The sequence below is a fragment of the Dermacentor albipictus genome, chromosome 6, assembly GCF_038994185.2.
Source record: "Dermacentor albipictus isolate Rhodes 1998 colony chromosome 6, USDA_Dalb.pri_finalv2, whole genome shotgun sequence".
In the NCBI taxonomy this organism is placed as follows: Eukaryota; Metazoa; Arthropoda; class Arachnida; order Ixodida; family Ixodidae; genus Dermacentor; species Dermacentor albipictus.
In genome coordinates, this window is record NC_091826.1 from 97,779,280 (window position 1) to 97,796,354 (window position 17,075).

General features: G+C 51.3%; 2 protein-coding genes across 5 annotated transcripts in view; one reads left to right on the forward strand and one right to left on the reverse strand.

Annotated features, from left to right (window-relative positions):
• LOC139061298 (calcium-activated chloride channel regulator 1-like) overlaps positions 1-5,617 on the reverse strand; it is a 240,171-nt gene extending 234,554 nt beyond the window's left edge. For 3 of the 4 annotated variants that reach the window (XM_070541071.1, XM_070541069.1, XM_070541072.1), the window contains exons 1-2: positions 5,511-5,617; positions 5,066-5,229 (exon numbers count right to left, since the gene is read on the reverse strand). The gene's annotated coding sequence lies outside the window, so the exon portion shown is untranslated. Of the gene's footprint in view, positions 1-5,065; positions 5,230-5,421 lie in introns of all 4 variants that reach the window. The other variant, XM_070541070.1, reaches the window with a different exon arrangement.
• LOC139061299 (calcium-activated chloride channel regulator 1-like) overlaps positions 1-17,075 on the forward strand; it is a 332,028-nt gene that overhangs the window by 11,494 nt on the left and 303,459 nt on the right. The gene's annotated exons all lie outside the window — the stretch shown is intronic.

Consider the following 17,075-nt stretch of genomic DNA (forward strand, 5'->3'; position numbering starts at 1 on the left):
AGAGATTTAGGTGCATGTTAAACAGCAGGGAGTGAAAATTATTCGGGAGTCTGCCACTATGGCGTGCCTCAATCTTATTATGGTTTTAGCACGTAGAGCCTTATAGTTCTCCCAAGACGTCTGCCACAATGCGATGTGCAATGTGAAGCAATGGCAATCCTGAACCCTCTAATAATTTATAAACAATGGCGCCCAACAACGCCTCGAGCAAACACGTCTCGCTGTGTGTTGTGAACTACGCAGAGAAAAAGCAGTGGCGCACGCAAGATAACATTTGCCATCAAGGTGGACAGTACAGAACCCCAGCTGGTCCAAATTATAACGGAATCCCCCACTACCGCATGCCTCGTAATCAGATCGTGGTTTTGGCACGTAAAACCCCATAATTTACTGTTTACCATTCCTTAATAATGTATTGCTACTCTTGGGTGTATCGCTACTCTTGTATTGCACTAAACGCTGAAGAAATGATACATTCGCAGTGAGCATTACCGCTAATTAATGTCAGTAAAAGCAAACAACACAAAAGCTTCGCTTACATCGATTCTCACAGCGTGTGATCCGCATAATTTTTTAGGCTTCGAATTTATATGCTTGAGGTTGGCGCTCATTAATACAATATTTTTATTCGCAGTGAGGAAAAGTGGCTGTAGTGTCCACGGTAGAATTGCTTCAATCCCATCGCCATTACATCATTGCCAACTTTCGTGGGATCGTAGTAGTCAAAATGGGATATAACTGACAGAGAAATCAGGGAGTTGATGAATGGAAAGAACACAGAAGCTTGCACAAGACCTCAGGAAAATAAAATTACTTTTTGAGCAGCATGGTAAGGGGTTCGTGCTATGGTTTCAACGTCTATTAAAAATACTCCAAAATATGAACAGTGGCCCACATATCTGCAGGCATGTTGGGAAACGTGATCCCGCTGTAAATCTCAGGACAGTACTAGCTGATGTATATAAGATCACTTAAAGATTTAAAAAAACTGTAAATTTGGTAGCCAATATTCTGGACAAATAAACTGGCTGCTAAAGGAGTTCAGCCGAAACGCGACTGTTGCGAAATAAGGCGAGAATGTCAGCAAGTGTTGTACAGAGGTCAAGTAGGTCCTTTGTCCGACGCTAGCGCCCGGCAACTGTCAGGCGACTACACATATACGCGAGATGCCTGGTCGCCAGTAGTGAAAGGAAAATTCGGGTATACAATTTTGAGCGCGTACTACATCACGTTAAAAGCAATGCGCTCTACGGTCATTCTCCAACGGCACTGCAAACAAATTATCTCTCGTGCCGAATGCCACCTTCCTCGAACAGCCAACATTCCTTACCCGCCGTAGTTGCTAAGTGGGTGTAGTGTTGGGCTGCTGAGCGCGAGGCCGCAAAATCCGATCCTAGTCACGGCGGCCGTATTTTGATGGGGACGAAATGCGAAAACACCCGTCTGCTTAGATTTAGGTGGACGGTAAATAACCCCAGGTGGTTCAAATTATAACGGAATTCCCCATACAGCCTGCCTCATACTCAGATCATGGTTTTGGCACGTAAAACTCGTTAATTTATTATTTACCATGCGTTAACGATGTCCTTGAGTGTCGGACATCTCTTGAATACAAGTAAGTGTCAGGAGTTGTGCGCGAGGTCTTCGAGTATGTGGGTAGCCATTTTGGCGTTCGATATCTGCTAGTCTACATTGTGGCTATATTATATAGAACAGACACATTCCGCATATGTTACTGCACAATAATCCCATATAATGGTCTTCTTTCACGCACATGGATAACCGTGGCAGGACAATACTTTCACAACTAATCGGAAGTATTTTATATGTAATGCCAAAAGGTATACATGGCGCGTTGGCCAGTAAATGGGACGTAATATTGTGAGCAGCTTCGGCCATAGCATGTTAATGGACTACCCCACAGAGACAGTTTGTGCAATTCTTGTGTCGTGCCTTGTGTCTCAAGGTGCTAAACCAACTTATCCATGTATCCATCTGAATAGTTATGCACATCTCAATTTGCAGTTGCTGCGGTAGCACATGAGTGCGTAGAGCAAAGTCGCTAGGGAAATAATTGGAAGCACCTTAACGAAATTGATAAGTCAAAATCAAAAGCCGTCCACGACGGTGTCTCTCGTAGGCGCTGTGCGATGTTCGGACGTTAAGAATGTGTGCCGACTGAAGAAAGGCTGCTTCGGGGTGCTTCCGACGATCGCCCTAGCTCGTTTACTCCTTAGAATAAAAGAAGGAAAAGGAAAAGAAAACCGTGTCAAAAGCCCCGAATCAATCGTCGCTCATCGCGACTAGTCGCTCTTAGTATGATAAGTCATTTCCAAGCGACGAGCGGCTACGTTTTATCAAGAACACTGATAACGCTGGCGGGAAAAGCATTGTGGCGAAGTTGATTGCGCAGGCAGAGCTTCTAATTCATTTTTGTTTTGTTGACGTCATTGCGTGTCACCACGGAAAGTTTGAAAGGTTTAGGGTCTGAGCGCAACGTGGTGGCACTCATACAAACTAAACCCTCGTGTCCAGAAAAGCTGGATACGAGAAAACTGGTGGAAAACTGGAGTATTGAGTAGATGTCACACACTCATTCACTCACAGACATGCCTCAATGTAGCCGCCCAAGGTTGGAGTGGGAGTAGAAGTAAGGGGACGAAAGTTTATAACTGTCTTTCGAGTCACCGCAACGGCACTGCGCCAGGTAAAGGGAGGTAGAGGGCACGAATGGAGGCGCGAGAAAGGTAGCAAGGCGCAAGCGCTGCAAGAGGCGACAAATGCCCCTGGGGAACGCGCCCCGCAAACGGGGAAGCGAGAGACGTGGCTGAGAGCCTTACAGCTACGCGAGGCACAGACGGAAGAGTGGAGAGCCTTGGATCACGCGCTAGGTGGCAAGGAGCACCCGCCGCCGGCACCACGGCAGTACCGCGACAGCGGGAGACGGGACAGCGAGGGCGGAGTGAATGGTAGCGGCGAGAGTCACAAAAACGGCGCTGCGCCGAAGAAGGGGGTGAGAGGATTGGCGACAGCACGTGATCCGGCTTTGGAGGACAAGGGGTGAGCAAGACATGCGTTGCGCGCGAGAGATGGCAGCACGAGCACGCACTGCTAGAGCAGCGCGCCGAGGATGAGCTTGGTTATGGCGAGGCCGACGGCGACGCGAAACGCAGGAACTGGTGCCAAAGCGCTGCGCTCTAATAGTGAAAGAAAATAATCGCGTGAAGTGTCGCTGATAATCTGCTCATTCCTCTTCAGGAAACACTCTTCGTAACCTCTGTCTGCCTTCACGTGCATGGTGAATTCTGCAGTCTTATTCTTGTTTTCAACTATTGCAGCAAGGATACGTTCTAATACAGCAGGCCTCTAACCTCAGGCAGCCACAGCAAATATACATGCGTCCCAAAACGTTTCGCGCATGATACGTAGAGAGCAGGCGCTTCACTATATTCTTTTAGCTTATAACCATTTTCGTAACGTAATTACTGAGTAGCAGCAAAATCAATAACCATAGAATAAGTTCAACCCCTGTTCCGAGCCTACATTCACAAAACACGCGTACTGTTCCAGTGAAGTATAAATTGCAAAATACGTTGCGTTTTATTATTTTTCTCACGCAAAAATAATCTTTCTTTAATCTCAGCAGTTGTGTAAATTGGACATTACTGACCCCAGCAAAGTAGCAATTTACTGTTACAAAAAATCAAATATGGGGTTTTAAATGCCAAATCTTGATCTGATTATAAGGCACGCCGTAATGGGGGACTCAGGAAATTTGCACCTCCAGGAGTTCTATAACGTGCACCTAAATCTAGTTACACAGGTGCTTTCACATTCCGGCCCCATCGAAGTGCGGCTGCTGTGAACAGAGGCGCTATAACGTAAAGCTATTCCAAACATGTCTATTCCCATTTGCAATCACCCTTATGTGATTGGTCAAAAACTTTTTGAACCACTCCCACTTCACCTATCTTTCACGCAACATCTCGAAAACGGCAATAGCTTCCCATCTGATATGACGCGTGCACACTGATTATGCATCATTGGACCGAACAAAAACTAGTTATTTCTGATTTGACGCCTTTTAGCCATTAACCCTCGACTATTCGTCAAAAGTTTTCGGGCTATACCTACTTCACCTGCCTGTCATGCGACGTCACAAGACGGCGAAAACTCACCGCGTCAAAGTGACCTGTACGTTTTAAAGATACAATAAATGCCGAACAAAACCGAGTTTTTTCTGAATTTTTTCAGAAAGGAATACATGATGGCTTCCGCCGATCACTCAGGCACTGGATACTCGCACCTGCCAGGGAGCATGGGTTTACTTGAGTAAAATAAACCTTCTTGTGTGGCCGTGCAACGATTTAAAGCACTTTCCGCACGTTTACGACCTCGCTCGGCCAACTATTCTTTGCTGAGGACCCGTGTTAGCGGCACTATTAACCTTCAGTTGCATGCCACTACGATTTTGGACCAGCCAGCTCAAGCCAAGTAAGTGAAAACGGACCAATCGCGCACGCCTGCACAACCCTCTTTATCGGGTTATCGATCTGCCCAGCCTCATCGAATCACTGTCCACTTGAGCGTGCTCATCTCCTCTTGTCAGCCAATTAGGTAAGAAAGGTCCCTTATTGTAGGCAATGTTATTCGTTTTTAAAGGAAACAAAAGTAATCTCCTATAAAAGAGGAGAGCGTTTGATTGATCTGTTCAGACAACCCTGCGGGTCACCGCCAGTTGCTTGCGTTGGTGGTTATGGAAATTTGTCGTCAGTAGATTGGAATATAAAAGTATTGGGATCGTTTTACGTTACAGGGCCCCAAAATTCGATCCCTTGACCTCGTGCTTAGCAGCTCAACCCCATTGCCACTAAGAAAACACGGTGGGTTTAACTTGGAGTGCCTCAATTATTATTATTATTATTATTATTATTATTATTATTATTATTATTATTATTATTATTATTATAAAATATTATTATGCGCCTGTATGTGTGACAGATGTGCGTCAATAAGTCTAAGTGGGCTTTGGCATGATCAAGACTGACAGTGCAAGCTGGCTTACCGTTTTCTCAGCTGATAAGGACGTCGAGGATGCTTGATTGCAGGCCTCGGCTGGCGCAGAGCACGCTATTCCGCCTCTGCTGAATTTATGACTCTCAGTGACGTCCAACCAGAGTAGGTAGTGACCACCTTATTGAGATCGCAGCTCTGACGTGTCTTTGGATTCTGCAACGAAACAATACATAAGTTAGCGGGTACCATAGTCAAGGCTACAGAGTTGAGATCAGCAAGCAAAGTTAAGCGTATGAATATAAATAGCACGAAGCTCAACTGCCAATTCCCATGTAACGGAACACACGACATTAAGAGCCATGACGGCCCGTGCGATATAATGAAGAAAGAACAAAACCAGCTAACCTGGCTACCAGCGTCGCCCTGCCGAAAAAGAAAGCATGGAGAGAAGGGCTAGAAACAAACCAGAAGCAAGAAAATAAGTAGTACTCAGCTCAAACAAAGAACGTCGGCTGATGTAGAATCCTATCTTCTTGTACGAGCTCGGAAAATCAGGATGCTGCCGATCGCGTGATGCTCGTGCAACGTTGATGGCCCAGAATTCTCTCAAAAAATGGCGCGCACCCACTGCGGGAGCTAAGCGAAGAAGAAAATGGTATTACGAGAAGAAAAAGAAAAGTAAAATGAGAAAACAATATCATAAATAAAAAAGACGTTTTAATTTACATAGTCAGCCTGGAATATTTTTAAAATTAGAATAAAGACAAATCTAAAAAAGTCAGATGGTGTATTAATTTCTACTCGAAGGCGATGAAAGAAAATGTCTACGTGGACGGGTTGTGAGCGAGAATATGGTGTTTATACTATGCTGTTTATTGCAAGGGATTCGCTCAAGCCCCAACATTTCATTGACGTCAGCTAGAGGTTTAGTCAACTTGGACTCAACGGCGGAGTGGCGTTGCTGAGCGGAGCTCACGAACGCCACTCTGCAATACAGTCAGACAAGGCACAGGAGGACAACTGCCTACCACCCACAGACGAATGGTCTTACGGAGCGGCTCAGTAAGACCCTCGCTGACATGCAAGCAATGTACGTCGACGTCGAACACAAGACCTGGGATGCCGTCCTGCCATACATAACATTCACTTACAACACGGCGGTGCAAGAAACAACACAGATCACGCCGTTCAAGTTGGTTTACGGCAGGAAGCCGACGATGACGCTCGACGCCATGCTGCCGCAAGTAACTGACGAAGAGAATCTTGACGTCGCTACCTATCTCCAGCACACCGAAGAAACCCGACAGCTCGCCCGCCTTCCAATCAAGAACCAGCAGAGGACCGACAGCCGACACTACAACCTCCGACGACGCTTCGTCGAGTACCAGCCCGGCGACCGTGTTTGGGTATGGACCCCGATACGCCGACGAGGACTGAGTGAGAAACTATTGCGACGCTATTTCGGACCCTACAAGTCACTGGACTATGAGGTCGTGCCAGACGGCATTTCGCAGTCACAGCGACGTCGCGCACGACCTGAAGTGGCCCACGTGTAAGCACGCTAACGAACTTTTCTTATTCTTTTTCTTTCCTACGAGTGCTTATTTATTACTTTCCTTTGTTTGCAGCATCGGGTTGATGCTTTTTAATAGGGGGGTATTGACACGTGTACTTGTCTTTATCGGGCGACAAGTATTGTCGCCTAACAAATGTTATCGCACAGCGCGGGACGCGCCTTTACGTATCCGAAGTTCCTGGAAAGTTATCGATGCTTCTATCCGCTGTCTGTTATCGCCGAACCTCGTGTTATCTGATTTCATCGCTTGACACGAATGGTGTGGAACATTGTAGAAGGCATGCGGGTCCCAACGTTTAGTCTTGTACCTTCGATGACTGCTGTATAAAAGCCGACGCGCTTGACCCGCTGATCAGATTTTCGACGATCGCTGAGCGTGTTCGCCGCTATCGTTGTGCTATAAGTGTAGCCTTTTTTGTGGGCACAGGTTCACCCAATAAAAGTTAGTTTTGTCGTTCACAGTAGTGCTACTGTGTTATTCAACGTCACCACCACGTGACAATGTACATAAATGCATGCGTAAAACCTTATGCTTTAAACAAACCACAAAGCTAACTATTAGGTGTACAGTTCTTCCTTGAAACCACGTTAATACTTGTCATTGCTTGCCACAACAGTCAGACCACTCGTGCCCCTCTGCCTGCGTCGCTACACAAATAGAACATTCCTACTTTCCATCGACGACTTGCGTTGCCCTTGCGTGCGAGCTTGGTGGCGACTGGCCCATCGTCGGTACTCACGACGATCTTGTAGATGTCGCCTGAGTATCAGCTGGACAATCCATCTGTCTATGGTGCCTGTTTCCCGGTCGTTCTTGATGATGGGGCAACGAGTGCTAGCCGGTTAGGCCTAGCGAAGGGCTCGAACGTCAATTCGGCCCAGCGCCTTGCTCAAGTGATGATGAGGCGTGTGGGGTACTGTTTTACGTAGTGTTGCTGCTCGCCTTCGAAGGGGAATTTATGCTGGACTGCCCTGAACTACCGTGGGAGGCTGCAGCTATTCCGAGGAGCCTCGCTAGAACGCCGTCGAGGTCGACAGCCATGCCTCGGCATGCCAGCATCGCGGCGTCTTAAACCGGGGCTGGCGAGACAACCTTTTTCAGCCTTAGGACTACACAACACCTTCGACGCATTGAAAGAGGCGCAACTTGTCTCCCAACAACGCAGACTACAGCAGACCCCACTGGCAGGGAGCTCCTGAAGAAACTAGGCTGCGCTGATCAACGTCAAGAGATACAGAGGACCGAAACAATTCCGGACGAGTATCGCAACACACTAAAAGTAGCGCCCATACCCCGCAACATGGATCCCAACCTTCACAAAGCACGCAGAGAAGCGAGGGTTGAATACCTACAAAAGACACTAGCACCCCAAGAAACGACGGTATACGTGGGCGCAGCCACATACGCCAGAGCAGTGGGACAGAGCAACAGCAACGCGTTAGCAACGGTGATTGATTCGAAGCTACGCGAGATCACCAGCGCATCACTACAAGGCTGTACGATAGTCGAGGCTGAAGAAGCGGCCGTCGCTCTAGCGGCAGCGGAGGGATATCGGTCTAAACGGTCTCTAACAATCCTTACACACTCGCAAACAGCGTGCTGTAACTACCTACGCGGCAGAATAGGGCACGGAGTTCTCCGCATACTCCGCTCCGGAGACCACATAACACCACGACAAACAAAAGAAGAACCAATTAGGCATACGATAGCATGGACGCCGGGACACATGGGAGTGGCAGGGAACCAAGAGGCGGACAGGATAGCTTGAGGGTACACTTATTACCGAGCATCCAACGTAGGCAACCTCGAGGAGACCGAACCTGTACCCCAAGACTATTCGGCGATACTAAATTACTATAAGGACTGCAGAAAGCGGTATCCACCACCGCACAACTCCCGTAGCAGAGAGGACTCTGTCGCGTGGAGGCAGCTACAAACGGGCTCGTACCCGAACCTAAACGTACTAAGCAAAATTTATCCTACACAATACAATGACAAATGCCCCTGGTGCCACGAAACACCCACGCTCTATCACATAACGTGGGCATGCCAGAAGATAGACGTGGTACCCGTTATACCAAACCCCAGTGCGGAGCAATGGGAGGGAGTGCTCTCCAGCGATCGTCAGGTCGACCAAGAAGGTCTGATTCGGCGAGCACGACTGGCAGCAGCATCCAGCGGAGCCTTGGACTAACGGGAACCGACCGTTGTGCTAGAAGATGGACGATTCCATCTGAAGACCGCAGAAGACCAATGAATCTAGAGCTGATAAAGTTTTTCACTCACTCACTCACTAAGCAATGCAGATGATGCCAGCTCAGCGCTTGTTTTCTCCCGATCCCGGCTCTGGTCACGTGCCTCGTGCCTGAGGAACTTTCTCGTGTGCTCCAGCCGTTGCGTACGGTTTACTCTCGTCATCGTCATCTCGCCGCATGTTTTACAGGTGACATAAGCGCGCATTTCGCGAGTTTCTTTTTTCTCTAAAGACTGCTTTCTGCCAGCCTTCTTTGGTGGGAACCTAACCCTTCTGCTGTGACTTGCGTATTTTTCCTTGTGCGTTCGTAATTCACTACGCGCCACCAAACTGTCGCGCTCATTTGGCATTACACCACATGCACTGTTAACATTGTTAATGACTTCATTGTTTAGAACCCTTTATATGTGTAAAGTTGCTCAGGTCGTGTTATACTCCTGGCACTTCACCCTTCAGTTTCCCTACTCATAAAATCCGCCCCCACTTTTTGTTTCGAGCTGATGCATTCTATGTGGAAAGAGTATTCCTGAATTATTCAACAATTGCTGATCTTGTGTTTACACAAATATTTCAAGGGCTGGCGATCCGTTTTCACGCGGAATTGTCTTCCAAACTAATAAATGTGACATTTTTTACTGCCCATACGAGCGGGAGATTTTCTTTCTCTACAGGTGAGTAATTCTGCTGTTTGTTACGTAGGCCTAAACAATGAAACTGTCTGTTCCTTCGACCGCTTGCTTACGTTACCTGACGCCTGCTTTCATCGAAGGACCGATGGAGGAGGCAAGCCATACGCTGAAAGCTTCCTTCGCCATTCCTCACGCAAAGAATGGTTGCCGTATGGGTTTAGGCACCTCATAAGCCTCATGCGAATACCTGTATGGAAAAAAGAAAGTTGGATGGTCACATATTTGTTAAATTGAGTTGCTAATGTGGAGACGGGTAGACGCTTTCTTCCAAATTTGTTCACAAAACGCGATAAACAACCGCAGTGGTCGGTAAGACCTGGATACCTTCCAGCAACAGGAGAGACGCTTGCGTCGGCGTCGAGAGCAGTTGCACCTCGCGTCGATCCGCCAATTTTCGGCCCTCATGCTGTTTTTTTATCCCTATCCGGACAGTTCTTTCACGAGTGGGTGAAGCAAGTCGTCAGGACCATTTCTATACCCATCTTCTACCAATACTCGCCCGGGGTGGCACAGGAGAGTTTTGGGCAGCCCTTGACCACGCCGTGCGCCGACCTAGGCCTATCCGGCCTAGCTCGAGTACGGCCGCCCGCACGCCAGCGCGCAGACGACGGGGCGTCCAAGCGGCCGCCCGCCGCCGCGTCGGCGCCCATCTACAGGCTGCCCACCGCCATGGAGATCGCTGTCCAAAGACAAGAGGTGACCCCTGAAGAACTTTCGGATGCTTCCTGGCAGACGCCAGGCCTCCGCGCGCAAGAGCAACGCCGCGCAGCGTTGCGCCTCGCCGCCGCCGACGCAGCTAAATCGCCGCGATCGAAGCAGGCAAGTGCTTGGCCTCCTCATCCCCGCCGTCACGCTCCACTCCCTCGCCTCCCGGCCAACACGATTCACGTCGTCGGCCGCCCCAAAACCCCCGTCGACCTCACCAAACTCCAGCCTTGGCATTTATACACCGCCTTGCTGCAAGCAGCGAGCCTGCAAGACCTCCCGCCCGCATCTCGCGACACGGTGCGGATCCATCCGGTCAACAACACCTTCACGCTCAGAGTCGCGGAATCGGCTAGCGCTCAAGCCTACCTCCGCATCACCACCCTCATGGTGTCCGGCACCGCTTTCCCCATCCATCTTTACGCCCCACCGCCGGACGACGCCCTACGGGGCATACTCTACCACGCCTTCGACGATTTCATGGATGAAGCCATCCTTGACGGTCTACAGGCAAGCAATCCTGCAGTTTATATTGTGGGTGCCCGCCGTATGGGTAAGACTCCCTACATCTTGGTCACCCTTACGGACCCCAAATTACCCCGGTGGATCTTCTACCATGGAGTCCACCTTCACCGCCTCCCTTTCCACAGCAAGGCGGAGGCCTGTTTCAACTGCCGCTCGAGTGGCCACCGGACCGACGTGTGCCCCAAGCCACAGCAGGACAGGTGCCGTCCTTGCGGCGACACTTATCCCCCCCCCCCTCCAATCGAGGGCTCGCCCCGACCTGCACCCCTCGCTGCATCGTTTGCAACGGGAATCACTCCACACATAGCTCCAACTGTAAGCACCGCTACGTGCAGTGCCCTCAACCCCCGAAGCAAGCGGCACGTGATCCTCCGCCGCCTCCACCCTCCGAGTCGACCACTGACTTGCCGCCCCTCGCCCCAGTGGCACCCAAACCAGCCTCTAAGCCCACCCAGTCGACGTCATCCCGCGGCCCCCCACGGCGCTCCTTCGGCGTCCTCCTCACCGCAGGTCGTCGCACTGCAGCAGGAAAACGGCTCCCTGCGACAGCAGCACACTGCACAAACCGCTCAGCTTGCGGCACAGAAGACCCAAATTGAATCCTTCGAAGCCCAACTGTGAGCTCTTGAGGAGAAGCTAGAGGCAGCCATCACGCTCCCATCCTGTCTGCCCTCCTCAATCGCCTCGTCCTCTGACATGGATGTTCAGGCTTCCGAAGGAGGCAGTAGCAAACGCCGCAGACCCAACACCCCCCTTGCATCTCACCTTTTCCGAAGAGGTCTACGCAGCCATCAAGACGGTCCTGGTGGACCTCGAAATACGGCTGGATAGCCGTTTCAACTCGATCTACCAGCTTCTCACGGCACAACAAGCCCTCAATGCCATGCGCACGGACCTCAATGCCTATCCCCCGCCACGTCCTTCCAATCTCTCCAAGAGACGATCGATAGCCTTCGAAATTCCATGCTTGCAACCATCTGAGCCAAGCCACCGCTCCACGTCCACACCACCTCATCCTCAGCCGCCCGACCCTCGCAAGCACCAGCCGAGGCAATACGTTTTTCTTGCGCTACTAATCATGTCTGACCGCTCTGTAGTCACCGTTTGGCAGTGGAACTGCCGTGCTTTTCGCCCCAAGCGTAACCACCTCCTTCTACACCTTCAACAACTGGACCCCTCGGTCTCTCCTGACATCATCGGTACTACAGGAGATTCACGCCACCATTTCCCTCTCGGATTACGTCGCCCACGACCAAGTAGCTCCTCACCCTCTGCCCAATCCCGTCACGGCCATCCTCACTCGGCGGACACTCACAATCAATCGAGCCGATCTGCCCTTCCCTACGGTCCACCATGTCTTTATCGAGGTCCTACTTCAGTGACGTGAAGACCCCTCTCTTTTTATTCTCAATGTTTACACCCCTCCACGTATCCCCAAAGACTTGTCGCTCGTTGTTCTGCTCCGTGCCGCTGCAGCGAGAGCAGCCGAATCTCCCCTCCTCGTTCTCAGCGACTTCAACGCCAGGCATCCGGACTGGGCTTACTCCAAGGCCGATGGCCCCGGCACGAGGCTGTGGCAGCTTGCACACGACCTCCACCTCCCCCTGCTCACCGACCCCATGCAACACACGCGCAACGGCAACAGCGTGTGCCGCGACACCACTCCAGACCTCAGCTTTTTCCGTTACGTGCACGACGCGCGCTGGTCCAATACACATCATTCCCTGGGCAGCAACCACTACGTCCTCGCCATCGAAGCCCGTACCTCCCCGTGCAAGCCGCTCCCACACACGAACCGCTATGCGGATTGGGATGCACTCCGACCCGCCGGCTGCACTCTGCCGCTCCCGACATCGAGGACCTTTCGATGTGGACCGACCAGCTAGTGGTGAACCTCGACGGCGTCACCGCCTGGATCCCCACCACGGTGGACCATCCGGCAATTGACTATCGCCTCGCCCACCTGTTAGCCGCTCACACAGGCTTCACCAACTGTTGGCATAAGCAATGTGACAACCGTCGCCGGCGCTGCCGCATCGCATACCTCGATCGCGAGATCGAGCATCACACCACTGTGCTCGCCCACCAACAGTGGGAGCAGCTCTGCTCAGGGATCTCCGGTCAGTTCGGCTTCAAGCAATCCTGGCATCTCCTTCGCCACTTCCTCGACCCTGCTACCGCCAAGTCAGTCGCTCGGCAACAATTACAAGGCGTTGTCCGGGCCTACCACACCGACACAACGTCGCTGACAGCAGACCTGGCCGCCAAATACCTCCTGCTGCCACCCCCTGGCACCTCTTCTCCCCCTCCCGCTTCTTACTCCGGGGCCCCCAACTCCGAACTAGATGCCGATATCACGGAAGCTGAAGTCTACGCGGCGCTACACAACCTCCACACCACCTCTGCCCCCGGTCCAGACCGCATTCCCAACAAACTTCTCCGAAATATTGATGCCGTTTCGGTCGTTGCCCTGACTTCGTTCCTGAACGAGTGCTGGCGCTCCGCCAACCTCCCCCAGTCGTGAAAACACGCTCGCGTGGATTTCATTCCGAAGCCGGGTACGAAACTCAAATCGCGAACCTGCGGCCCATCTCACTCACTTCGTGCGTCGACAAGCTCATGGAGCACGTCGTCCTAGCTCGCTTGCAAATGTACAGGGACGCTCACAACCTCCTTTTTCACACCATGGCTGGTTTCCGCCGCCACCTCTCCACACAAGACGTCCTCTGGCAACTCCACCGCGACCTTCTCGATCCGCCCACCTTCTCGGACACTAAGGCTCTCCTTAGCCTGGACCTTCACAAGGCGTTCGACAACGGGTCCCATTTGGCTATTCTTACCGAACTCTCCACCATCAACCCCGGCTCTCGCACCTACCACTACATTCGCTCCTTCCTCACAGCCCGCATGACATAAATCATCGTGGCAGATCTCTCGTCTGCCACGTATGCGCTTGTATCTCGTGGTACCCCTCAAGAAGCCGTCTTGTCGCCTTTGCTTTTCAATCTCGACCTTCGCTCACTTCCGGACAAGCTTGACGGTATCCCCGATCTCAAACACACATTGTACGCGGACGACGTAACTCTTTGGGTCACGTCTGGCTCCGACGGGCACATTGAGCAGCCGTTGCAACGCGCTACTGACGTCGTCACAAGTCAAGTGCATGCGGCTGGTCTCGCTTGCTCGGCGGCCAAATCGGCCCTCCTCCTCATGCGGCCCCCCGACCGGCGTCGTCACAAGACGCCTCCCCCCACCATCACGACTCACGCCCATTCCACTCCCGTTTCGGTCGTCTCGCATCTCCGGGTGCTCGGGCTGATAGTTCAGTCAAACCGCCATAATGCTCACACCATCGTCCAGCGCTCGCTTTCGGTTCAGCAAACCGTGCGCATGCTTGCTCGTGTCCGAGCGCGGCGCATGGCCATGCGCGAACACGATCTCCACCGTCTAGTCGACGCTTTCGTCATTTCATGTCTCACGTACGGCCTTCCTTATACTCGTCTTTTCAAATCGGAACGCGACAAGGTCGACGTCCTCATCCACTGTGCATTCAAGACTGCTCTCGGCCTGTCCCCCAAAGCGTCCACGGCGCGTCTCCTCCGCCTGGGAGTCCACAACACGCTCGACGAACTGATCGAAGCTCACCGCACCGCTCAGCTGCAACGGCTTCATCGTTCGCCGACCGGTCGCTACATCATCTCTTCCATCGGTGATGACACCTCTTCTCACCCGCCAGACCTGGTCTCACTAGCGCACGCTCTTCGGGCAGCCTTTTCCATCAAGCCGCTACCCAGGATTACGCTTGCGGGACCCCACGACGCCCGTCGCCAAGCCCGTGCGGCCATGCTTCACGTCAAGTACGCCGACCACCTGGCCATCGCCTACGTGGATGTGGCCTGATACGCCTCGCCCGGAGACGCCTCCGCAGTCGTCTCCTGCTCGCCCTCCTCGGCACCCTCGGGGCCGACAATCACGGCCGCTACTGTTCGAACGCCCTACATCGTCCAGGCTGAGGAGGCGACCATCGCTTTAGCCGTCACCTCGACCGACGCCAGCGTCATACTTTCCGACTCCAAGCACGCCATCTCCAATTTCGCCCGAGGTCTCGTCTCGCCTACCACATTACGGCTTCTTTGACCAATTCTACTGGAGGACGAACCGTGTCACATTTAACTGCTCTGCCGCGGCCGGGTCACCCCGGCAGCGGGTCGGCTCACCAACACGCTGGAGGATTTGTCGACCGAACGGTGGGTCCCTCCGCGTCGGACGCCCCGGTGCCGGAGCCCCTGGTCACCTACCACGACATTACCCAGAACTATCGCCTCGAACGGTACGCCTACCCACCCCCACATGGCAGTCTTCCCAAGTGGCCCGAGATCGCCTGGCGTCTCCTCCAGACCCGCACCTTCCCATGGCCCCTAGTGTATTCGCACACCCACCCTGGTGTCATTGATCCACACTGCTGCCTGTGCGGCGACGTTGCCTCCTTGAACCACATCCTCTGGGGCTGCCCGGAAGACCCCCCGGCCGCCGACCTCGTCTCGCCACCCCCCACCGACGAACAATGGGAGGCCCTTCTCTCCTGCACCGACCGAGACATCCAAACACAGGTCCTGGCACGAGCTGAAGACGCCATCATAAAGCACAACCTGGGAGCCTACGTAGCTTAGCCTCCCTTATCCCCTTAGCCCTTATCCCTTTTGATCCCTTTAAGTTTCGTTTCCACAGACGTCTATCAACTCAGACTACAGAATTCTGGTGGACACAGCTGCTGCTACTCCTCCGGTCCTGACTCCCGCGTAGAAAGGAAACAACGCAACCTGTCACCGCTGGTTTGCAGGTACTCGGTGACGTCAGGCTTCCTGACGAAGTTGCTGCATTGTTAAAGAATGGGCCGAAGTATAGAACGGAACCAAGAATTCCTGCACATGAGCTACTGGCTTTGAACAGGCGCATCGCAAGGAAAGCAGAACTAGAGGACCAGGAGCGGTGCCTCCTCGATGGGGTGGACTGCCTTCGTAGGACTGTCACCGGGAGTGCGCCACCTTCGACAGCTGTGATCAAAAGGACAGTATCTTTCTTTAGAGACAATGAACTTCGGCTGTTACTGAGTGACAAAGAGGGCGGTTTTGTGATAGCTCCGTCTGCGGTCTTCAACAAAAAAGCCATTCAGGCTGTCAACAAGAACTTCATTCTGGCAAATGAGAAAGCTCAGAAGGTAAAACGCAAAGCCATTTCTTTGTTGGAAAATATAGGCCTCACCAAGATTGTGAAAGATGTAAAACAATGTAAGGTGCTTGCTTTAGAGGTTTTTTTCACTGTAAAAACGCACAAACCAGATGTGCCTTTCCGTACAATAGTCAGTGAAAACAACTGTTGGCACGTTTTGGTTAGCCGCTTTTTGCAAAAACAGTTGAAGCATTTAACTATCGACGATCCTCATGGCATAAAGGAGTCTTTCGATGTTGTTTCCTTTCTGGAAGACAACCATTCAGTAGCCGACATTTTTTCTGTTGACGTCGAAGATCTTTACTATTCGATACCACATGATGAGCTATTTCGCAGTGTGATGACGTGCATCGAAGAAAGCGGCGAGGTAGATTTTCGCAATGCGACCGGGTTGTCTTCGGAAAGTTTCATGTCCCTTCTTGAATTTTATTTAAGTGCAACTTTTATCCAGTTCGAAAATAACCTTTTTATCCAGAAAAATGGTGTGTGTATTGGTTCATGTGTGGCGCCTGCTCTTTGTAATATTTTTTTATCGTTTGTCGACCGCGCTCTTAAGAGTGCCTTAAACAATGACCCGGTTCAAATTTTTAGATATGTTGACGATTTGTTGTTCAATTACTAAATTAAACGCAATCGGTTTAGTAGGACCGGCGCTGGCTTTTCTTCATGATTATTTAACTAACAGACAACAGGCTGTTAGCATTTATAATCACCTTTCTTACTTCAGAGTCCCTCAGAGGTATATATTAGGCCCATTACTCTTATGTGCATTACTGAGCTAACTGTCGAGCTTCCGCATTGTGAAACTTATCTCTGTGTGGGCGACACTACGACTCTAGCAGCTGACACCTATATTAATAGCCTAACTTCTAAGCTCAATACCGATTTGGAAAATAATATTCGCTTGTGTCGTCGTAACTCTTTAGAAATTAACCCTAGTAAAGCAGCTTTCATGCTATTTCACCGCACTGAAAAGAAAGTAATAAATTTTCGGACCATGGCTATCGGTATTTATCCCACCAAACCTTCTATTCATTGTTGTTTTTAGGGGTTGTCCTCGATAGCAACTTAGAGTTTATT